This window comes from Myxine glutinosa, chromosome 5 (genome assembly GCF_964187855.1).
Source record: "Myxine glutinosa chromosome 5, kmMyxGlut1.1, whole genome shotgun sequence".
In the NCBI taxonomy this organism is placed as follows: domain Eukaryota; kingdom Metazoa; phylum Chordata; class Myxini; order Myxiniformes; family Myxinidae; genus Myxine; species Myxine glutinosa.
This window is the reverse complement of record NC_136265.1, coordinates 146284555-146308386: the sequence shown is the minus strand read 5'-3', so window position 1 is coordinate 146308386 and position 23832 is coordinate 146284555. Positions and strand designations below refer to the sequence as shown.

General features: G+C 43.5%; 1 long non-coding RNA gene across 1 annotated transcript in view; it reads right to left on the bottom strand.

The window, feature by feature from the left end:
• Positions 1-213: 213 nt before the first annotated feature.
• Positions 214-23832, bottom strand: part of LOC137417901 (uncharacterized) — a 50288-nt gene continuing 26669 nt past the window's right edge. The window contains exon 3 of the long non-coding RNA XR_010982521.2: positions 214-621. This is a non-coding gene — a long non-coding RNA (uncharacterized LOC137417901). The remainder of the gene's footprint in view (positions 622-23832) is intronic.

The following is a 23832-nucleotide window of genomic DNA, read 5'->3' as shown; positions in this document are numbered from 1 at the left end:
GTTATTATACGGGACACATTTGATTAGATTTTGGGAGCAATCGGGTCAAAGGTCAAGGTCAAGGTCACGAAAAGGTCAAAATCGTATTTTTGTTGTTCTGTTCCCTACACTCCCATGCCAAGTACAGAACAGTAGCTGCGGCGAAGGTATGCGCTCTACCGAGTGCCCGTTCTAGTTGCAATTGCATTCACCCTCCCGCAACGGACGAAAATGACAAGATAAGCGATTTATTTTTTTTCAAAACTTGATTGAATCAAACAAAACTTGCACAGGCACAACTTCAGGGTTCCCTCATTAATCCCTGAAAGTTTCAGCTTCCTTGGTTAAATACTCTCAGAGGAGTAGATGATACATACATCCACTTGCCCCATTATATATAGATGGACACACCGCCATGTTGTTATAAGCGTCGCCGAGCACTCCGTTCCGTTGCAGTGCTTGCTTTAATGCTTTGAATCAAGTAAGCCACTTGGAAAGCGATAGCAAGCTGATTGGTAATGGAACACACCTCATCTTTACATCTCCGTTGGAAGAATGAGGTGGTATGGAATGCAGAACTCCTTTCCCGCACTTCCCCAGGACGGCACTTTTGGTACGATGAAACGCCACAAACGTACAGACCTAGGAAGACAGGTAGAACAGATTACTCTATCCTATACATCTATCAGAGCAATTCGTAATTTGTCCAGGGTATTTGGTGAAGGAAAGCAAAACTGCCAGTAGATGGAGGATAAGTTTCCATGTATTAAAAAAAAAAAAAAAAGTATAAACACCTCACAATCCAAAACCTTTTCCAAAGGTATCTCCACCGATTGCATCGCAATAAATAGACCACCTGTTTGATTTTGAAGGAAAATAAAATATTTTTAGAGATAAAACTATGGCTCTTTTTTCTCCCCAGGATTTGGGAAAAGATAAACAAACCTTAATTTCAACAATTTGATGTTGAAAGATAAAAATGCAGATTAAATCCGTTGCAGAATCCAAATCCATTCTCACATCTTCAATTATATATAACAATGAGAAATAAGGAAAGACTCGTTTAAAATTAATGGGAAAATATATGGACCACAATCGAAATAGAAGCACACGATGTTTAGCAATACCCACGAGTTTTCTGCATTTTCATAAATAAATCTGCTTAAATAATTTGCTTTCAAGATGAAATGCAATAGAATCGGCACTGGGAAATGAAAAATTCAGAGTCGTTCCAGAAGGGACCGCGTCCCTTGTCGGTTCATGCGACGCAGCACACCAGATCCACAGGACTCTTCCGAATACGTCACGGACAAGCTTACCAAGAATTTTAATTGGAAAGGTCTCTGGTGGATGGATTCTTATATGCAGAGAAAGAATTGTTTCTTTGCTGTAAAAGCTGCTCGACTAAGCATCTTTCCATTACGAGGCAATACCACTCTCAGATTTTCCTTTATCAGGAGATGAATATTGGTCGAAACAGAGGGCCTCCGTTAACATGGGCCGTCTGCACCGGGCGTATATTGGCGAATGACCGAAAGGTGTTAACGACTGCGTTCAATTCGTAGCTTATCGTTCCCGAAGGCTCACCCAAAAAAACGAAGCCGAAAAAATGGCGGTTTTCACGAGCTCAGGAGGCTAAAGTTTCCTGGTTGGAAGTATTTGAAAAAATAAAAACTACCATAGAATGAAAAGTTTGCTGCCATTGATGCATTTGGGACACACCACACCATCTTTTACACCACATTATTTAACACATTAATTCGTTCTTCGTGCCTGTTGTTTGCATCCTTTATGACATTCCTAAAAAACAGTAAGTTTCCTCTTTGGAATTATTTTCAATTCTCACTGATTGCCAGACAGACAGACAGGCAGGCAGATGGAAGCAATCGTTTTACAAATGTGTGCTGAGACTGTTCAATTTTGCCTAATTCAGAACCAAATTACTGCTAAAGTGCAGCCAATTTGTGTTATGCAGTGTTCAACATATGACATCCCATTGAAATTAAGTACCTTATTTTCCGGTGTATTTCCCGCGGCAACCATGTATTAACCGCACCCCTGTTTTTTACCGTAAAAAAAACAAATTCATGCTCCTGGCAACGCTTGATGATGTAGGACTTGAAGTGCATAGTCTCATCAGCCGTGTCATCAGGTACATGTTGGGAGATGTGTGTGCGGTGTCAAACCAACAGATCATGGCATGCCATGAACCTGTAGGCCCACGATGGGCTGGACAAGAAGTCCCAACGTCATCCTCCTTAGCTAAACTCCTCACCTTCGGCCTGAGAGCAAGTGTTGCGCAAGTGTTACGCAAGTGTTACGCAAGTGTTGTAAATGAAAAACATGTAAATTCAAACTAATTTCCTATTATAAGAAGCAGAGGTTAGGGGGATGGGGTCCAATCCTCATTTCTATTGTCTATTTTTACTATTGCAGTGCTTTATTTCAATTCTAATGTTTAAGATCCACCTGGCGTTCCTTCTCCAGCAGCAGAAGGTCCTCATTTGAGAGCCCCTCCCGGTACAAGTCTAGCAACTCCTCAAAATCACCCTCATCTACCTCATCAAAGCAGACAGTCTTGGCCATTTTGACGATGTTACATCATGCATCCTTATTCACGCCGAAACACATAAAGCCGTGAACAAATCGAGGGCAAAGTTTCCCCCATACACCTTTCATACAGGAAGAGGTGACTTCCCTCCACCACTCCTCAACATTACATGGAACATCCCTTATTGTAAAGGCCTTCCAGAATTCATCATCAGTTGATTTCACCCGTAAATCATTAAATCATCATCAGGTTTGCAAATGTTCTTCTGAGATAATACACCTTGAATGTAGCAATCACTTCCTGGTCCTCATATCACCTGTACGATCTCCTATTTCATACCATACTAAAACATCCATTTTTACTTCAATAGTGATGGCCTTCCTCTGTCATTTTGCTTGCACTACTAACGTTGCTACTCCACGGACGCTTTCCAGTCATGATCACCAGTGCTCATGATCACCAGTGCTACACTTTTACGCGGCATAATTCACGCGCAAAATGGGAAACACATCACTCCACGCATGATGCTAACATGTAGGGTTTCTGGAAACTGAGGGAGAGGAAGGTGAGGGAGAGGGAAGGTAAGCTAGCCGGAATCCAGGTGTTATCGCAAACACGTTTTCAAGTTCTTCAGTGTGAAAATGTAATCGCAGCGTTACTCACGCACTCGAGTCACGTAATTCCAAAACATGGTAACTATGACAGGTGCACATAAAACATAAATGACAGGTGCACACTACTCCAAAAATGCACAAACAGAACACGCGTAAAACATGAGCTTACAGTACTGGAATTAGAATGTACATATGCCATTAACCATGTGGTGACATCACACACCAGGAAATGATGGTGTTTTTTATATTTAAATTGTATGTTTTTTAAAAGTAGCATTAAATTTTATACATATTCTTTATTTAAACGTATCACAATGTGTACATTTTTAAAATAATATATCTTGATAATTATGGGCCTCTTCTGATTGTGGGCCTGGTGCCGAGGCGCCTTTGGAGCTATTTATTGTCAGCCAGGCCCTGGAGACCAGCTGAGTATTCCCATCAATCAATCCTCACTTCTGTTTGTCAATCAATCAGAACTGACAGGAACATGATGACATGTCGGGGTTACCGTGCATGAATCAACGGGTAAAAACAAACAACCGAGGTCGCTTGTATTTACATCGTTTTACATAATTATGAAAGCTCTACACATTCCCAAATATGTGGAAGAAAATCTACTGGTATATGTATGACAATTGGAATATAATTGGAATTCAGCATCGATTGTTTTTACGACTGATTCTTTTCTATATCTGTGTATTAACCTCACCCCCAACTTTTAACTTTTAGCCGATAAAAAGAGCGGTTAATACACCGGAAAATACAGTAGTTCCTCGATCAAAGACTGACAGAGTGAACCAATTGCTTTCCCACGCTTTGCGCTTTACGTGCGGAGTAAAAATTAGTTCAGTATCTGGAACATGACATTCAACTCAGGTAATTCCCAAATTCTTACAGTTTCTATACTCACAGATAAATCAAGCAAACCCATCTATTTATGTGATTTACTAAAGAAATAAGTCGAGACTTTTTAACCCTTGGGTGTGCCATTATTATCTGCCATGACTTCTCTTGGGTTGATCACATCTCCAAGATAGCTGCCAAGGACAGGCATACACTGGGCAATGTCTTTCCTTGATTTAATAGAACCTCTCTTGGTCTGCAAGTCATATGCTTGAAGCAGAATAGAGTACTGTTCTCCATTACAGGTCAGGGCTTTTGCATCACACCTCTTGCATCAGGGCAAGGTTCTGAAAATAATCATCATCTACTAACAGGAAGCTGTCACATGGGGCTGGCTGCTTTCTCAACATAGACTAGTTAGTGGTCTTTTGATCTTCTTCTACCAACTCTTATTCAGTTGTTATTGTTATGTTGCTAGACACAGGTATAAATTGAGTCACCATCTGAGAATAGGAGAGGAGGGGTGGATACACCACAAAGAGAAACTGCAGGTGGTTGGAGAGGAATATGTGGAATCAAAGGTACTGGGTGGAGTTACTGATAAATGATTGTGATAGAACCAGTGAAGAAGATATCAGAGCTGTTTGAAAGGTATAGTGTATCCAGGAAGAGAAAGAGTTGATGATCATGTCTGAGTGAAGACAGTTTCGGAAAGACATTTTCAGTGCCCAGAGTTTTGGTGGCAACATGCAAAAATAGATAAGTGATGTTGGAACGAAGGAAGCCTTCTCACATCAAGGGTCCAGACAGTAAAGGATGGACAAAAGTAGGCAGTGAAGGTGGGTGTTCAATGGGAATGTTGGAGGCAGAAGTTATGTGAGCCAGGGCAGGTGAATGAAAGGGAAGGGTGGGGATTTGGGGGGGATGAGGGGTGGGGGGAGAAAGAGAGGAGTGAACTAGGTGGGCCTGGAAGATATTACAAAACTTTAGCCAATTTGTATCAGCCTTGCTTTAAATTGTCGAGCATGTTTGCCATACTCGAGATGTGTATCATGTATCGAGTCGAATTTTCCCATCATTATCAATGGCTTCAATGGTGACTGTACCGTCCTGGATATACCAGATGGTAACCATCCCAGATAGTCGATGCCCAATGATAGGAATTTTGCTAAATATATTTACAGGTCAAGATTGTGGTTACATTGGTTGAAGAGAGTGATTTTGTTTTGTTGCACAAACAATTTTCCATACGTACTGGATATGCTGTTGTACACCGCTCCTTTCCCATTCCATCTCCAGGCGCTGCATGAGGTCATTGCCGAGCACCAAAGGGGGCCTGGCGATGACGCGCGCTGAAAGGGAGTACTCAGTTTTCACTCCGGTTTATTTCTTTTTCTCTTGTTTGTCTGGGCGATATCTCAGCCATCCTTTGAGCGAGGAAGCTGAAATTTTAGCACAATAGCATGCACGTGCTTGGCAAAAACAATATTTTTTGTTTTTTTATAAATCGATTGATTGATTAATTACCTAATTATTATTGATTAATTAAGTACTTAATTATTTTCTTTTTCATCTGGACATTATCTCAGGCACCTTTTGAATAAGGAAGCTGATATTCGCACATGACAGTGACCAAGTGATTTGGCCGTAAAGGATATTTTTGATTCATCGATTAATCAATGAATCGATGAATTATTTATCGATTAATCAATAAATTAAATAATCAATTAAATAATTAATTAATAAATAAATAGTTAATTAATCAATTAATCAATTAACTATTTATTTATTAAACAATTAATTATTTAATTTTAGATCAATTAATTATTTAAATAATTTTCAAAAAGTTACAGCTTCAGATGAAACACTGGTTGTTTAGGTATGCTATTCTACAATTGATTAAGAAATTAATTATTTTACGATTATTATTTATTTATTTAATTACGCAATTAATCAATCAATTATTGTACATCTCTCTTTCCCAATACTGTCTCTATGTGCCGCACGGCGGCTTGCCTAGCACCCTGGCAATGTTGCGCACTGGAGGATATGTTATTTATTTGGCATGGGGGCTGTGTACTTTGGATGTATCTGTACTTGTTGATTTTATTACTTGCAAAATCGAAGATTTTAAAAGTATATTGGTCGGTTGCGTTTGTTATTACTTGGCAAAAAATTATTATGACAAGTATGTTGATCACTCTGGTTTGGGTGTTTGTTTGTGTGTGTGTTTGTCTGTCCACTCACTTACACTTGACTACCGGTACAGGTCACAATTTTAATCCGATCTTCACGAAACTTCACCAAATGGTAGAGTTCGTGGTCCGACAAAATCCTATATATTTTTGAGGTCAAAAAGTCAAAAGGTCAACATAGGCCAAAGGTCAACCACTTTGTTTTCAAATTTCTAAAATTGCCAATTTTCATCCGATTTACTTGAAATTTGATAGCCTGGTGTTGGCTTAGTGGTTAGGGTGCCGGCTTGGGATCCTAGGATCCTGGGTTCGAATCCCGGTCGATCGCTGAATTAACGCCAGGGGGGTTGACTCAGCCTGTCATCCTTCCGAGGTCGGCATATTGAGTACCAGTTCACTGGTAATTCCCTGTGTGTCGCAAGAGTCGACTAACAGGGTTGGTGGCAGGAAGGGCATCCGGCCGTAAAACATTGCTTCAAAAAGGGGACCACGGTGGCCGAAAAAGGCCAACCCCTGCTCTGCAGGGAAAAATGGCCTCTAAAGGTGGTTCTTTTCTTTTCTTTCTTTTACTTGAAATTTGAATCGGATTAACATATCAGTGAAATGAATTCAACCAACAACTATAATTGAGGTCAACATAGGTCACAAGATCAACATAGGCCAAAGGTCAATAACCATTTCAAATTTCTAAAATCCTCAGTTTTCATCCAATTGACTTGGAATAGGATTTTCATATAAGAAAAAACTGAATTCAACCACCAACTATTTTTGAGATCAGCATAGACCAAGAGGTCAACATAGGCCTAAGGTCAACCTTTTTTTTTAAATTTCTAAAATACTCAATTTTCATCCGATTGACTTGAAATCTGAAAAGGATTTGCACATCAGCTTACTGAAACCAACCACCGACTATTTTTGATCCAATTGAAATATTTCTGATTCTATGTACTATTATTGTATTCAAAAGGTTTATTGTTCATGAACTGTTTGCAAAGGATAAAAGCGTTAATGTTAAAAAGAGACAGGAAGCCGGATCGGGAGCCGGAAGAAGAAGAAGAGGAGGAGGAGAGAAAAGGAGGCGGGGCGAGTGAAGTCGGACAAGAAGCGAGTCGCTTCAAGCTCCGTAGCGAGCATTAATAATAATAATAATAATAATGCATTTATTTTATATAGCGCTTTTCAGGAAGCCCAAAGACGCTTTGACAGAGTGCAAAACATAATGCATAGCAAAACATAAAAACAATTGCAAAAAAGAAGAATCAATAGGGAAATATTCAAAGCACAAAGGAGGGAGAAGGAGAGGAGATAGTCAGGGGTGAGATGCTGCGGGTTAAATGTTGAATGCAGTGTTGAACAGGTGGGTCTTGAGTGATGTTTTGAATGTGGTGAGTGAGGAGGAGTCTCTGATGGTGTGAGGTAGTGAGTTCCAGAGGGTGGGAGCAGCGATGGAGAAGGCCCTGTCCCCCCAGGATCTGAATTTGGTCCGAATGGAGGGGGGGTAGGGGGGGGGGTCAGGAGGTTGGTACCAGCAGAGCGGAGGTTGCGGGTGGGAGTGTGTCTGGAGAGGAGGTCAGCCAGGTAGGATGGGGCCAGGTTATGGAGGGCTTTGTAGGTCAAGAGGAGGATTTTGTACTGGATTCTCTGGGAGATGGGGAGCCAGTGAAGCTTGTAAAGGACGGGGGTGATGTGGTCACGGGTCCGGGAATGGGTGAGTAGACGGGCAGCGGAGTTCTGAATGTATTGGAGTTTATTGGTGATTGTTGAGGGTGAACCATAGAGCAGGCTGTTGCAGTAGTCCAGACGGGAGGCGATGAAGGCGTGGATGAGGGTTTCTGCAGCCGTGGAGGAGAGGGATGGATGGAGACGGGCGATGTTTTTCAAGTGAAAGAAGGCTGTCTTTGTGATCTGTTTAGTGTATTTGCCGAAGGAGAGGGTTTGGTCAAAGATGATGCCAAGATTCCGGATGTGAGGGGAGGTGGATACTGGGATACCGTCGATGTTGAGGGCAAAGTTATGGGTGGATTTTATGAGCGTTTTTGGGCCAATGATGATTATTTCAGATTTATCATAGTTAAGTTTGAGGAAGTTGATTTGAAGCCAGGATTTTATTTCCGTGATGCAGTTTGTCAGGATAGAGTGGGTGGTGGTGGAGATGGACTTGGTGGAGATGAAAAGCTGGATGTCATCGGCGAAGCAGTGGAATTGGAGACCATGACGGCGGATTAAGTGACCGAGGGGGAACAGGTAAAGGATGAAGAGGAGGGGGCCAATAACTGAACCTTGGGGGACACCTTGGGGGAGGGGAGCAGTGGGGGATTTGCAGTTATTGATGGAGATGAACTGGCGTCTGTCAGAGAGGTATGATTTAATCCAAGAGAGGGCAGTGCCGGTAATGTTAAAGGTGGTTTCAAGTCGGGTGAGGAGGATGGTGTGATCGATGGTGTCAAAGGCGGCGCTGAGGTCGAGGAGGATGAGAATGTTGAGGTTGCCAGCGTCAGAAGAGAGGAGAAGGTCGTTGGTGATTTTGACGAGAGCAGTTTCAGTACTGTGGTTGGAGCGGAATCCAGATTGGAATGTTTCATACAGGTTATTGGCAGAGAGGTGATGTTTGAGTTGAGTGGCTACAGCACGTTCCAAAACTTTTGACAGAAAGGGTAGGTTGGAGATGGGTCTGAAGTTATTTAGGGTGTCAGGGTTTAGTCCAGGTTTTTTCAGAATGGGGGTAACAGCAGCAATTTTGAGGGATGGTGGGAGGATGCCTGTAGACAGGGAGGAGTTTATTGTTGCAATGATAAGTCGAGAGAGAGCAGGAAGGGAGGCCTTGACAAAGCTGGAGGGGATGGGGTCAAGAGTGCAGGTGGCAGTTTTCATTCCTATGAGGAGTTCAGAGAGGTCAGTAGGGGAGACTGGGGAGAATTGAGACAGGGGATGGCAGGATAAGGGGGGGCAGGTGGTTTGAGGGGGAGCGGGTGCGGCGGTGGTCAAGCTGATGTAGTTTTCAATTTTGCGTTGGAAGAATGAAAGGAAGGAGATGCAGTTGTCTACTGTGCATTGTCGAACGAAAGTTGCGAGTGAACTTTGAGTTCCTTGAAAGGAATTCCTGCGATAGGTGTTATCACTGGGATTGAGAACCTGCGTGGTCAGGTTTGGCGTTGGGATTCTGACGAATCATCGCCGGGTCATTTCGACTCAAGTACGAGCCGTCGGCCATTTTGACCCTCGCGCTTTGTTCATCGCAAAAGGTCTTTGCTACGCGTCAGTTCTGTCACCATCCTGTCGTCTGTCGGGGATGTGTGTGCGCAACGCGGAGTTTGAAGATTAATTTGCGGTTCGCCGACTGACCAGTGAACGTTCATATCTGGAGGGCGCCTTTGGATTTCCCATTCCTCCGTGAGTTTGCCTGACACCGTTTTGGACCACGTGACTCTTTATGCCTTCGGCCGCCTACGCCTTTTGTGCTGTTTTGGCAGTGTGACCGGCCCGTCATCTGAACGGGGTTCGGGTTTCGATTTGATCTCGCTCTGACACTCACTGGAGGGGATCACCTTTGAGTTATAGAGACATTGGGGAGTGTTCTTTTTCACTCAATTGGAGCACAGTGAGTTATCTTACCCTAGCTGATGGTACCATCATAATATGTGTTGATTGTATTGTTGATTGCTATCATTGTTGTATCGTTATTCCTGTGTGATTTTTAATACATTATTTGTTTGTTGATAACCATTGATGTGGTTTCAATATTGATTTTGACACGGAATAACACATTTTTCTGCCGTGGCTCCTCTCGGGGTTCGGAGGTACACCATGACCAGGGGGCCGGGGAGGAGCACGTAACAGAAATTGGGGGCTCGTCCAATTGACTCGGGGGCTCGAAATTGGGTCTTCGTCCGGGATTAAATTCCCTAATAACACTCATCCGGGATTAAATTCCCTGATAATTCATCCGGGAGAGAATTCCCTAGCATTCCCAAAATTCCCAAATTTGGAATTTTTCTAACATTCCCAAATTTTTCAAAAAATTTTGAAATTTTTGTGTGAAGGTTAACAGGTGCTAACTAATAGTCACCATGGTGTTTGACGCAGGAGAGTTTGCGGCATCCCCTAATGAGGCAGAGTTCCAAGCATTTAAAAAATCGGAACTCTTGATATTGGCCAGACATTTTAACTTGGAGGTCCGAGTTAGTATGAAGAAGGCAGAGATGCAGACATTGGTGGTAGAACCTCTGGTGGGACAAGGAATATGGACAGAGTTAGCCTTGGATTGGTTACCAGAGGAAAAAGAAAATGTGGAGCTCTGGAAAATGGAGATGCAACGGCAGAGCCAGGAAAGGTTGAAAGCAGAGGAAAGGAAAGCAGAAGAAAGAAGAGCAGGGGAAAGAGCCGAGGAAAGGAGAGCTGCAAGTGAACTCGAGGAGAGAAGAGCAGAGGAAAAAGCAGAGGAAAGGAGAGCTGCAAGAGAACTCGAGGAGAGAAGAGCAGAGGAAAGGAGAGTTGAAAGGGAACTCGAAGAAAGAAGAGAAAAGGAAAGAGCAGAGGAAAGAAGAGCCGAAAGGGAGTTAAAGGAACGTGACATGGAGTGTCAGAGGGAACTTAAACTCAAGGAGCTGCAAATAATGGAAGAACGGGGAGAGGTAACATCCATGCCGGCTAGTTCGACAACTAGTCAGAACACCTGGGATGTTGGTAGGCATGTGAGGCTGGTTCCACCCTTCAATGTAAAGGAGGTAGCCAACTTTTTTTTACACTTTGAGAAAGTGGCACGAATGCTAAAATTGCCTGAGGAGTCCTGGACCATGTTAGTGAAAAGTGTTCTGGTGGGTAAAGCTCAGGATATTTTTTCGGCTCTACCAATTGACCAATGTGCAGATTATGAGATTGTGAAGAAAACCATTCTCAAAGCCTATGAATTGGTCCCTGAAGCTTACCGGCAAAAATTCCGGAATGCCAGGAAGAGGGAGAGTGAGACCCATGTGGAGTTTGCCAGAATGAAGGAAACCATGTTTGATCAGTGGTGTGATTCGAAAGGGGTTGGGAAAGACTTCAAACTGTTGCGACAATTGATCCTGGTGGAGGAATTCAAACAGTGTGTCCATGAGGACATTAAAGTACATCTGGAGGAAAAGAAGGTACCAGAGTTGTATGAGGCAGCAACCATGGCAGATGACTATGCCTTGACACACAGGATGGGGTTCCACAAACCTAACTTCTCGCCCAAAATTAGCCAGGGGAGTTATGGTACATCCGGTGCGGAGAACGAAAATTCATGGGGGCGGCCTAGAGAGGACTATGAGGACAAATCTGATACCGCGACTTTTAGGGATCAGAAGACTACAGTTCCAAGACAGACCTATCTTCCAGGGGGCTCGAGGCAAACCACGAGTTTCTCCTCCAGGCCTACTTGCGCTATTTGCAAGAAACCTGGACACTTGATGTCCCACTGTTATGCCCTGGAAAGGAAAAATCAGGAGCGGAGTCAGACTAGTACAACTCTGAATGCATTGGCAAATGTGAGAAATCGCCCTCAAAAGGGTTACAAACCATTTATTTCAGAGGGGTTTCTGTCACTGGATGGAGACTTGACTAACCAGAGACCTGTTAGGGTGTTGAGGGACACAGGAGCACATCAATCTTTGATACTTGAGGGCATTTTGCCATTGTCAGAGAAGACGGCAACTGGTGTTAGTGTTCGTTTACAGGGGGTTGGTGGCTGTGTTAAAGCTCCACTTCATGTCATCCATTTAGAGTCTGATTTGGTGTCAGGACCGGTCACCGTCGGTTTACAGGCCACTCTTCCTGTAGAGGGAGTATCTTTTGTTATCAGGAATGATTTGGCCGGTGGTCAAGTTTCTGGTAACACAATGTTTGTTGAAAAGCCTAGTATGGAAAATAACACCACACAGTTAGAGCAGGAGATTCCGGGTATCTTTCCATCCTGTACTCGTGTTATGACTCGTGTTATGAGTAGGAAGCGCCCTGACGAGAAGAGGAAGTACCCTGAAACTAAGTGTCAGCACACACAAGTCAGGGATAGAGGCAGTGTTGGCAAGCACTTTGTAGGTGGACTGAACTTCAACACAAAGGAAGCTGTTCTGGACTCTGTCTTTGGCAGATATGGACCGCTCTTGGAAGTGCGGCTGATAAAAGACAAGGAGACGCAAAAGTCAAGAGGGTTTGGCTTTGTCACGTTTGAAAGCACAAAGGACGCCAAAGATGCAGAAAAGGATTTGGATGGCAAGGATTTGGAGGGTCGGACCATAACAGTAGAGAAGGCAGGCCATAGGCGTCGAGGGGGCTACAGAGGAGGAAAATGTGGAGGTAGTTTCAGGGGTGGCTATGGCTCCCGGGGTGGGAGTAGTAGTTTTGGTGGTGGCCGTAGTCGATATTACTATGGAGGCTCCCAGAGTGATGGCAGCTCCAGAAAGGGATGATTATCAGGGTAGTGGCCGAGAAGGAGACCGCTATTCACGTGACTACAGCGACAAGCGGTCCAACCGTGATTATTATGAAAGTTAGGAAGAGTTGAAGCACTGAATGCTGCGGAGCAGCCGAGCCAAGATTCCTACACGGATTAACCGTGAATGCCACGTTCCTAAAGGCGTCCATGTAGCGAACTATCCTACACGGATTAACCGTGAACTCCACGTTCCTAAAGGCGTCCATGTAGTGAACTTTCCAACACGGATTAACCGTGAACTCCACGTTCCTAAAGGCATCCATGTAGTGAATACTTCCAGGCCTCACCACCCAACAACCATGGAACCTGGCTCTCAGCTCGGCCTCCCGGAAAAAGTGCTATAGATTTGTTTGCCTTTGGATTTTTGATCACAACCCCTTAACCTTCATTCAAAAGAAACTAAAAATAAAAATCAGAGGTTGATGAGATAGAGTTTGGCTTTGCAAGGGTTCAACTTGGAAATTGAGCATGTAAAGGGCAGGGACAATGTCGTTGCTGATGCTTTGTCCAGAGTGAATTAACTTTGGAAATCTCTGTAAGTTGTTTGAGGTTTTGGTGCTTTATTTTTGGGAAATATTGATTATCGTTGCTCACGGGAATTGATGATTTGGGGGTGAGCTTGCTTTTGTTTGTTTAAAGAGTTTTGCCTACAAAGAAAGTTTTCACGAGGTTCAAACTTTCTTTCTTGAGGGGGGGAAGTGTTACGGATTTGTCACTTCCGTTGTTGTGGTTTTCCTCCACTTGAAATATTTCTGATTCTATGTACTATTATTGTCTTCAAAAGGTTTATTGTTCATGAACTGTTTGCAAAGGATAAAAGCGTTAATGTTAAAAAGAGACAGGAAGCCGGATCGGGAGCCGGAAGAAGACGAAGAGGAGGAGAGAAAAGGAGGCGGGGCGAGTGAAGTCGGACAAGAAGCGAGTCGCTTCAAGCTCCGTAGCGAGCATTGTCGAACAAAAGTCGCGAGTGAACTTTGAGTTCCTTGAAAGGAATTCTTGCGATAGTTGTTATCGCTGGGATTGAGAAACCTGCGTGGTCAGGTTTGGCGTTGGGATTCTGACGAATCATCGCCGGGTCGTTTCGACTCAAGTACGAGCCGTCGGCCATTTTGACCCTCGCGCTTTGTTCATCGCAAAAGGTCTTTGCTACGCGTCAGTTCTGTCACCATCCTGTCGTCTGTCGGGGATGTGTGTGCGCAACGCAGATTTTGAAGATTAATTTGCAGTTCGCTGACTGAACAGTGAACGTTCATATCTGGAGGGCGCCTTTGGATTTCCCATTCCTCCGTGAGTTTGCCTGACACGGTTTTGGACCACGTGAGTCTTTATGCCGCTTCGGCCGCCTACGCCTTTTGTGCTGTTTTGGCAGTGTGACCGGGCCCGTCATCTGAACGGGGTTCGGGTGTCCATTTGATCTCGCTCTGACACTCGCTGGAGGGGATCACCTTTGAGTTATAGAGACATTGGGGAGTGTTATTTTTCACTCAATTGGAGCACAGTGAGTTATCTTACCCTAGCCGATGGTACCATCATAAGATGTGTTGATTGTATTGTTGATTGCTATCATTGTTGTATCGTTATTCCTGTGTGATTTTTAATACATTATTTGTTTGTTGGTAACCATTGGTGTGGTTTCAATATTGGTTTTGACACGGAATAACACATTTTTCTGCCGTGGCTCCTCTCGGGGTTCGGAGGTACACCGTGACCAGGGGGTCGGGGAGGAGCACGTAACAATAGGCCAAAGGTCAATGACCACTTCAAATTTCTAAAATCCTCAATTTTCATCCGATTGACTTGAAAACTGAATGGAATTTTCATGTCGGCTTACTGAAACCAACCACCTACTATTTTTAAGGTCAACATAGGCCAAAAGGTCAACATAGGTGAAATTTCTAAAATTGTCAATTTTTATCCGATTATCTTAAAATTTGAAGAAGATTTGCATATCAGATCACTGAATTAAACCACCCATTATTTTTGGAGTCAAAAGGATGCTCTACTGAGTGCCATTCTACTTTGTTCTCTTTTACCAAGTGTCGCTCTATGAGTGATTTTTCATTCTGTCTGTCTGTCACTCACCTACAGGTCACAAAACTAAACCGATCGTCATGAAACTTCACCAAATTATAGAGGTCGTCACAATTGAGAAGCCTATTGATTTTGAGGTCAAAGGTCATCTCGAGGTCCAATTTCTAAAATCGCCATTTTTCATCCGATTGACTGGACAATAGAACAGCATTTGCATATTGATTCATTAAATTGGGAAACCAACTATTTGAGGTCAAAGGTCAACTCTAGGTCAAACTTCTAAAATCATCAATTTTCATCTGCAAAATCGTCACTTTTCATCCTTTGACCCGAGCTTTAATCAAGATCGTCAATTTTAATCTTGATGAAATGGACAATTTGCTGGAGCAATGGAAACCTTGTTGGGGGTGGGGCAGATTTTGCAAGTATCGTGCTCTGCATGACGTCTTCTTGTTTGTCTGCTTGTCACTCGCCTACAGGTCACAATTCTAAACTGATCGTCATGAAACTTCACCAAGTTGTGGAGATCGTCACAATCGAGAAGCTTATTGATGTTGAGCTCAAAGGTCATCTGGAGGTCAAATTTCTAAAATCTCCATTTTTCATCGGATTGACTTGTAATTTGAACAACATTTGTATGTTGAGTCACTAAATTGGGAAACCAACTATTTTTTAGGTCAAAAGGTCAAAGGTCAACTTTAGGTCAAACTGCCAAAATCATCAATTTTCATCTGAAAAACCATCATTTTCATCTGATTGACTTGGAAATAGAACATCATTTACATATTCAGTCAGTAAATAGGGAATCCAACTATTTGAGGTCAAAAGGTCAAATCTAGATCAAATTTCTAAAATCATCATCCAATTGACCTGAGCTTTGATCAAGATCATCAATTTTAATCTTGATGAAATGGACAATTTGCTGGATAAATTGCAACCTTTTGGGGGGAGGGGGGGGGGGGGGTCGATTTTGCATGTATCATGCTGTGTGACGTTTTTTTTGTTTTTTTTACTATTGTTTTTTTCATTATTATTTATTTTATTAATTAATTAATTAATTTTTTATAATGTATATTATTTATTTTATTATTTCGTTTATATTGGTAATTTAAAGACATTGCTAACATAATGCAAAAGCAATAGTCAACCAACATGCTATTTTCAACCCTAACCCCCTCTTAATGTGCAAGCCAGACCCTGGCATGCTTATTCAACCAACTTGTTCTGACTGTATGTAGGAATGCATCATCACAGGACAGTGTGATTGACCGTCTACACTACATAATACTTAAGTAGCTGTGCAAACGTTTCCAAGAGCCTCAGACCTGCACTGTTAATGACATATAGCCTTCATCAACAAGACAAAACGGTTGATAAAAAAAATCTAATTCTGAGTGACATGAGATTCTGAGTAAAAACATCCAATTCCCTTTTACGATTACCAACTAGCCACGGACGCATAGTCCAGAGATTGCAGTGAATGACATGTCCATCACAACCGTGAAAGATCCCTTCTTGGAATGCCAAGGTCACCGAACAAAGTCCGACAAGGAAACCAAAATGTGATGTACAAGTTGCTCATGATAAATAGATCAACCATTTTAGCGAGCATCAAAAAATTATAAGATGCACCTGTTCTCTGTTCTCAAGCTCTATTTGGGTCGTGGTAGAATATCACGTTTGGCCAAACCATTCAACCCTTGAGAGAAACAATCAAATCTCTCTGTATTGGTATTATGGACTATTGTAAACAGTATTATGGACTGTGCACTTCAGTGATTTTTGCTTCATACCAGCTTAAAGTATAAAGACTATTCTTACTTTGAACCCTGACGTGATGAATGATCAAACATATGATTTTAAATTTCAACCGACACTCTTTAGGTCACTGTCTGGGTCGGGACTAACTATTGGACCGCAAAACCATAATAATCTCCAACTATCGTATTAATAATAGGAGTTTGCTTAAAAAGGAACTTTAATGTGAGAGGAAGCCATTAGGTCCCATCAAGGGCACTATGACTGCTTGTCCGTGCTCTATCCTTTAAAATTGCGGAGCGTCAAGCAAGGAAGCAGCACATACCATTTTTAGAAGTCTTTGGTATTACTTGGTTGGGGTTCAAACTGCTGACCTCACAGATTCAGAATCGACATTCTAACCATTACAGCATGGAGTCTGGTTAATATGGTAGTTTATACTGAAAAGCCTGTTTTGGAGGATAGCCTGGTGTTGGGCTAGCGGCTAGGGTGCCAGCTTAGGATCCTAGGATCCTGGGTTCGAATCCCGGTCGATCGCTGAATTAACGCCAGGGGGGTTGACTCAGCCTGTCATCCTTCCGAGGTCGGCTAATTGAGTACCAGTTCACTGGTAATTCCCTGTTTGTCGTTAAAGGCGGCAAAAAGGGTTGGCGTCAGGAAGGGCATCCGGCCGTAAAACATTGCTTCAAAAAGGGGACCGAAAAACAACAACAACCACGGTCCCCGAAAAAGGCCAACCCCCGCTTGCGGGGAGAAAATGGCCTCTAAAGGTGTTTTTTTTTTGTTTGTTTGTTTTTTTTAATACTGAAAAGCCTGGTGTTGGCTTAGCGGTTAGGGTGCCAGCTTAGGATCCTAGGATCCTGGGTTTGAATCCCGGTCGATCGCTGAATTAACGCCAGGGGGGTTGACTCAGCCTGTCATCCTTCCGAGGTCGGCTAATTGAGTACAAGTTCACTGGTAATTCCCTGTGTGTCGTAAAAAGGCGACAAACAGGGTTGGCGGCAGGAAGGGCATCCGGCCGTAAAACATTGCTTCAAAAAGGGGACCAACAAAAACAACAACAACCACGGTGCCCGAAAAAGGCCAACCCCCGCCTTGCGGGGAAAAATGGCCTCTAAAGGTGGTTGTTGTTGTTGTTATACTGAAAAGCATGCAAATGGACGAATCAACCACATTTAAATGAAACAAAAACACAAGTTCCACATATTTACTCATATCAGCTTGAATCCCTCCACGCATCTGATTTCTAACAACTACCTTTTTCATGGTTTCTCAGCAAGTGAGTTTCCATAAGGGTGTGCAGTCAGTCCTACTCCACTTCCTGCATGGTACGTTGAGACGAGTACACACACCTTGCGTAATCCCTGGATAAAGGCTCCTGAGTGGATGAAATGATTGACCTGCTCAGTGGATGTCTAAAGCCAAAATGATCCGCCACTCTAACATTATACATTTGTTCAAAAAATGTGTTGCAATCTCATTCAAATGCTTCCTACCGAACATCACTGCTTGCTCCAAAATAATTTTGCACCACATATACTTCACATTCAAAAGATAAAACCATGCCCAAATACAACCGCTGATGCTTATGGTGACCCCAACTGTACTGTAAATTATATTCACACAAGTCTCACAGCTGTGGGGAAACGTGGAGAAGGTGGAAGTGGAGAAGGTGGAGGGGTACAATTTGTGGAAGGAGATGCCAAGAGTGGCAAGGATGGGGAAAGGGCTGTTATTTTACAGCTAAGACCAAAGGTGCTCAGCACAGTCAGTACAGCAATGATCATCTCAAATTAGTAAGGGAAACATATGAAAATCTGTTAACTAAATTGTTACCAAAAAATTTCTTCACCAATATGTTTGTAAAGGTGTGTAATAACATGTGTTAAAATGTTGAAGGTCAACTCCCGTGGGAAACCCAGAAAAAAAGCTGTTGAATTCGGGTACCGAAAAATTATTTTCGAGAATTTTTATTTTTTTTAATCGGCCCTTAAGTAACTTATGAGGGGTCAAATAAGGGTTTTTCATGATTCTGAGTTGATTGTTAACATTTATATTTCACCACAGACACTCCTTTGTGGAAAAATAATTTCTAAATATATCTCATTTTCTACTTTGCAGGACATGGAGTCTAGCAATATGGATGAAGACGTTACTCCACCTGTGCTCAATTGCTTCATCTGTGCACGCTCGGATACACCAGCTGAAAGTCTCATACAGGCAACTCCAAAGGGATACTCAACTTTATTGAAACAAGCAGAAACTGTCGAAAATGTTACTGTTGTGGAACGTATGAAGGAGGCTCAAAAGGAAGGAAAACTGAGGTACCACCAGAAGTGTAAAAATGATCTGTACAACAACTTTGTTGCAACCACCAAGAAGTCAGCTCAAGCATCAAAGGCAGAGAAAGAGTCATCAAAGTTGAAGAGAAGACGCACTACTTGTGAGTTCAGTTCATCAACTGGCTGCAGTTCTAGAAGATCACAGTCAGTTGACCTCCTGTATAAGGATGTATGCATTCTTTGCAACCAACCAGCCCAGCTCTACAAAAATAATCCAGCACAAGCTAGAAAGAAATACAGAGTGCCAGATAATTTGACTGCAGATACACTGAAGGCAAGCTTGCTGAAGACAGCACGGAGTCGCGGGGATGACTGGGGCACTGAAGTCACTGGACGCCTGGAAGGGATCAACGACTTGGTAGCAGAAGAAACACTGTACCATTTGCGATGCAAACTTATGTTTGCGAGAGGTGACAGTTTGTCCAAGACTGATGAGGAAGGAAAAAGGAAGAGAGGACAGAGGAGTATTGATGAGGAGCGAGAGGCAGTTTTTATTGAATTCTGCGAATGGTTAGACTCAGAGTTAGAGCATGGGGTAATGAACATGGACCAAGTCCATGAAAAGCTGCAGGAGTTTGATCAGTCACCAAAGAAGAGCCTTTCTTATTCAAAGCATTGGCTAAAGATAAAACTTCTAGAGAAATACGAAGACACCTTTTATTTCACAACACAGGAAAGAAGGGCAGATGTACTCTGTCTCAAAGATGGCACCGACAATATTCTGCGAGCGCATCATGCTAATCTTGACCATGGAGATGAGAAGACTCAGATCATAAAGACGGCACTCAAGTTCATATCCAATGATATTGCCTTGATTGATTTAGGTCCAAAGTCATACCCCACCACACACAGTATGACTGACATCGATAGTCAGCTGACACTTGTTCCTGCAAGCCTTCAGATGTTCTTGAGACCGATTGTCAAGACAGACGAAAGAGTTGCCGTTTGGGGGCAGAATTTTATTAAGGCCTGTCGACCTCGGTCTGGAGTATTGCCACACCAAATGGGGCTTGCCATACAACTTGATCATAGATTTGGGTCAAAATGGATGCTCAACAAGTTCCACCGGCTGGGATACACTGAGTCTTACACGGAGACACAAAACTACAAATACTGCTTCCTTAATAGTAGGAGTGGAGATGATGTTCCAGATACTTCTGGCACTCTTGACACCATTGTGGAGGAATCCGATGAACAGATCAATGATGAGGTTGCGGTTGATGCTGCGCTTGAGGATCAATCAGTGATGACAGCCAAAGTGCCAGCCAGTGAAAGTGAATTGTCAAGTAATGATCAGGTGGTCTTTATGGAGGTTGGGGAAACAAACAATGCAGTCACTCAGTTTGTTGGAGACAATATAGATTTAAACATTGTCTCTATTCACGGAAATACTCCCTTTCACTCAATGGGTTGGATCGAAGTCACCTCTCCGGCACCACCTTTGCCAGATCCACAGACAACAGCAGCTTTCCCCCGGGTGAAGTTGAAGGCACTCGACAAAGCTAAGATCCTGAGAGGAACTGAAGTAAAGATTATTCCATTTACGAACAGGAAACAGATAGGAACGAACGCGATCATGTTTCTCCCCCTCGCTGAGCTTTCCTCCTCCCTGGCTCATGATCAGCCACTCCTCACTCCAGGTGACACACTCTGGGCAGCGGGGTGGGTGATCAAACCAGAGACTCTACCTCCAACAGAGGGTGCAGCTGCACAACATTCACTCCGTGCCTACCTGCAGACCCGGGACTGGATCCTTCGACAGAGCATGTCTCTGAACCCCAGTGACTATGGATGGACAATAGGTGTGCATGGGTATGAGCCAGTTCCAACACTGGACCCCACGGCTCCTGAGGAGCTATTGCAGTTCACGAGCTGTAATTGTCATGGAGATTGCAGCAACCGGCGATGCAGCTGCAAGAAGAATGGGGTCACGTGCATCTCGGCCTGTGGAGTCTGTAATGGCATTACATGCAGAAACTGCAGTCATGATGTTGTTGAGTCTGAAGAAGACATAGACAATGACTGTTGAAACTTCTGACATTGTGAATGAGAAATAACTCTTGAGTATTATATATGTATGTGAAATAAAAGCTACTTTGTGTGTAAATGTAAAAGTGAAAATATAAATGTTAACAATCAACTCAGAATCATGAAAAACCCTTATTTGACCCCTCATAAGTTACTTGAGGGCCGATTAAAGAAAAAAAAATTCTCGAAAATAATTTTTCGGTACCCGAATTCAACAGCTTTTTTTCTGGGTTTCCCACGGGAGTTGAACTTCAACATTTTAACACATGTTATTACACACCTTTACAAACATATTGGTGAAGAAATTTTTTGGTAACAATTTAGTTAACAGATTTGTGAAATATCTCATAAAATGCCCTTACAAAATGAAGAAATAATTTTTTTAGGCCATCAAATGCTGACTGCTGTCAGTTTTTGATGTCTTCTGACTTCACACTTGCACAATGATTGTACCTTGGTGCAATAAATAACACCACCAACAATCTTAACCCGGGTAATTTTTAACTTTGGCGAGTTAACTTCCAGATGCAAGGCTTTTCAACATTGTCATTTCTGTTACTCCAAAACTTCTCCCGTCAAGGGTGGCTATGAATGTCGCTTCTCGAGGTCACGACTATTCCGCGCTACCCTCCCACCGGATTGAGCTGATTTGTACACAGTGATGGAATCCTGACACTAGGTTAGAAATGGCAGGGATATAAAACATTCCCCTGACCGTTCTATCCCACCGAGAGTCGGAAACAATAACAAGGCACAGTTAGGCATGATTTACAGACCTTGGGCTATAAAAAGGGATAGATGGAATATTTCTGAACTTAGCCTGATGTGATTCCAATGAAACTCTTTTATACAACAGAATCAAAGCCTTGCCTTCCACCTTTTGCCCTGTTCAAGTGACTCGTGGTTGTCCCTCAAGGCCCTCTCCCCGTTGGTATCTTTGTGAATATAAGACTGTTCTTCACGGTTCTGTTTAAATATGTTTAAACTTTCCCCTGCAGTGTTTTATTCAGTGGTTTATTACAACACGCTGTTTTTCTTCCTATTTAAAAGGCTCCTTTCAATTTCCTCTTCAACTCATTCCATTTCAAAAAAATATTCAATCTCTTATAATTCTTTCTCACTACATGCTCTAAATTCTCATTCATTCCACCCCTCCTCCATCGTTCTTAAACGGATCGCCAACTTGAAAATCACAATAAACCCAATTTGTTATAAATGTTCATCTTTCATTAATCATCCACTTTCTAAACTCCCCCCTTGCCCCTCCCCTCCAAATCTCCCCCCTTGCCCCTCCCCTCCAAATCTCCCCCCTTGCCCCTCCCCTCCAAATCTCCCCCCTTGCCCATTCCCTTCAAATCTCCCCCCTTGCCCCTCCCCTCCCAAACTCCCCCCTTGCCCCTCCCCAACTCCCCCCTTGCCCCTCTCCTCCAAATCTCCCCCCTTGCCCCTCCCCTCCAAATCTCCCCCCTTGCCCCTCCCCTCCCAAACTCCCCCCTTGCCCTTCCCCTCCGAAACTTCCCCCTTGCCCCTCCCATTCAAAACTCCCCCCAACCCCTCCCCTTCAAATCTCCCCCCCAACCATTCCTCCCAAATTCTCCCTCCTCCCACCTCCTTCTCAAAGCTGCCTCCTCCCCATTTCATCTCCCTTCGATCTCATACCTCCAACTCCCCCAACCTTCTACTTTCCTCTGCCCCCCCTCAAACAACCCCTCACTGTGCCTCATCCCATCACCATCAAACCTTTCGTCCTCCTCATCCTTCCCTTTCTTGTAACTCTTCTGTAATCTCTGACACACTATCAACTGCTCTCCCTACCTCCCCCTCTCATCCTTCATCTGCCCCTACCCCTCCCCCTCCCCTGTCCTGCACCCGATGCTCCCCCTCTCTCCTCATTAACGGTATGGACCTCAGACATCCGGGGCCTTCGCTCAAACCTGAATGATCTCTCCATTCAGGTTGCTTCTGACAATCCAGACTTGATCTGCTTAACAGAAACTTTCCTCCTTCAAGATGTCTCTGATTCCTTAATATCTCTTCCTGGTTACTCCCTCCTCCGGTATGATAGACCTGAGCCTCGTCCTGGTGGTGGGGTGGCTATCTTTATCAAAAACTCCCTTCCTCACCCACCTGCCACTGCCCTCTCTCCATCCCACCCCCAGGAGTAGCTCTGGCTACGGCTTCCTCTCCAATCCCACCTTTTGTTCATATGTGTTCTGTACCGTCCTCCAAACAGTGATGACTCCATTTACATTTCGCTGTCGGACAACATGGACCAACTTCTATCAACTCATCCAAACTCTCTCTCTCGTCCTCATATGTGGCGACTTCAACTGTCATCATGCCAGCTGGCTGGGTGTGGGTTCCTCTCTCACCAGCCATGGCACCTCAGCAAAGGACTTCTGCGACTCATTGGGACTGACGCAATCTGTCAATTTCCCGACCCGGATCGCAATCAATGGAGTATCTTCTCTTCTGGATTTGATTATGACAAACTTCCCTGCAAATGTCTGCTGCTCTTCTTCTGCTCCAATCGGTTCTTCTGATCATGTGCTTGTTAAAGTGGACATTTTGCTGGCCATTCTCAGAGAGCCTCCTCAGCGCCGACGAGTCTGGCATTCCACTCAGGCTGACTGGCACGGTCTGCAAGCAGCCATCAATCATCTGGACTGGTCTCCATCTCGACTGCCTCTGACATAAATTCTTCCTTGGAATTCTTCCAAAGCAAACTGCTCTCTCTCATGCACAGATTTATCCCATATCGTCTTCAGTTGTCTTACCCTTCCTCCCGTCCATGGTATACTGAATCTTGTGGTGAGGCAGTTGTCCTGAAACAACTTGCCTTTGCCTCTTGGAAGGCAAATCCAACTGAATGCAATCTCAGTTCCTTCCACCAAGCTCGGAACAAGTGTGTGTCTACCCTCAGGAGTGCCAGGAAGTGCTGTCTCTTCACACTCAAGATTGAACTCTCAAACCTGTCTCCTTCCTCCAAATCCTGGTGGCATCTGGTCAAATCCGTTTCTGGTGTTTGTTCCCC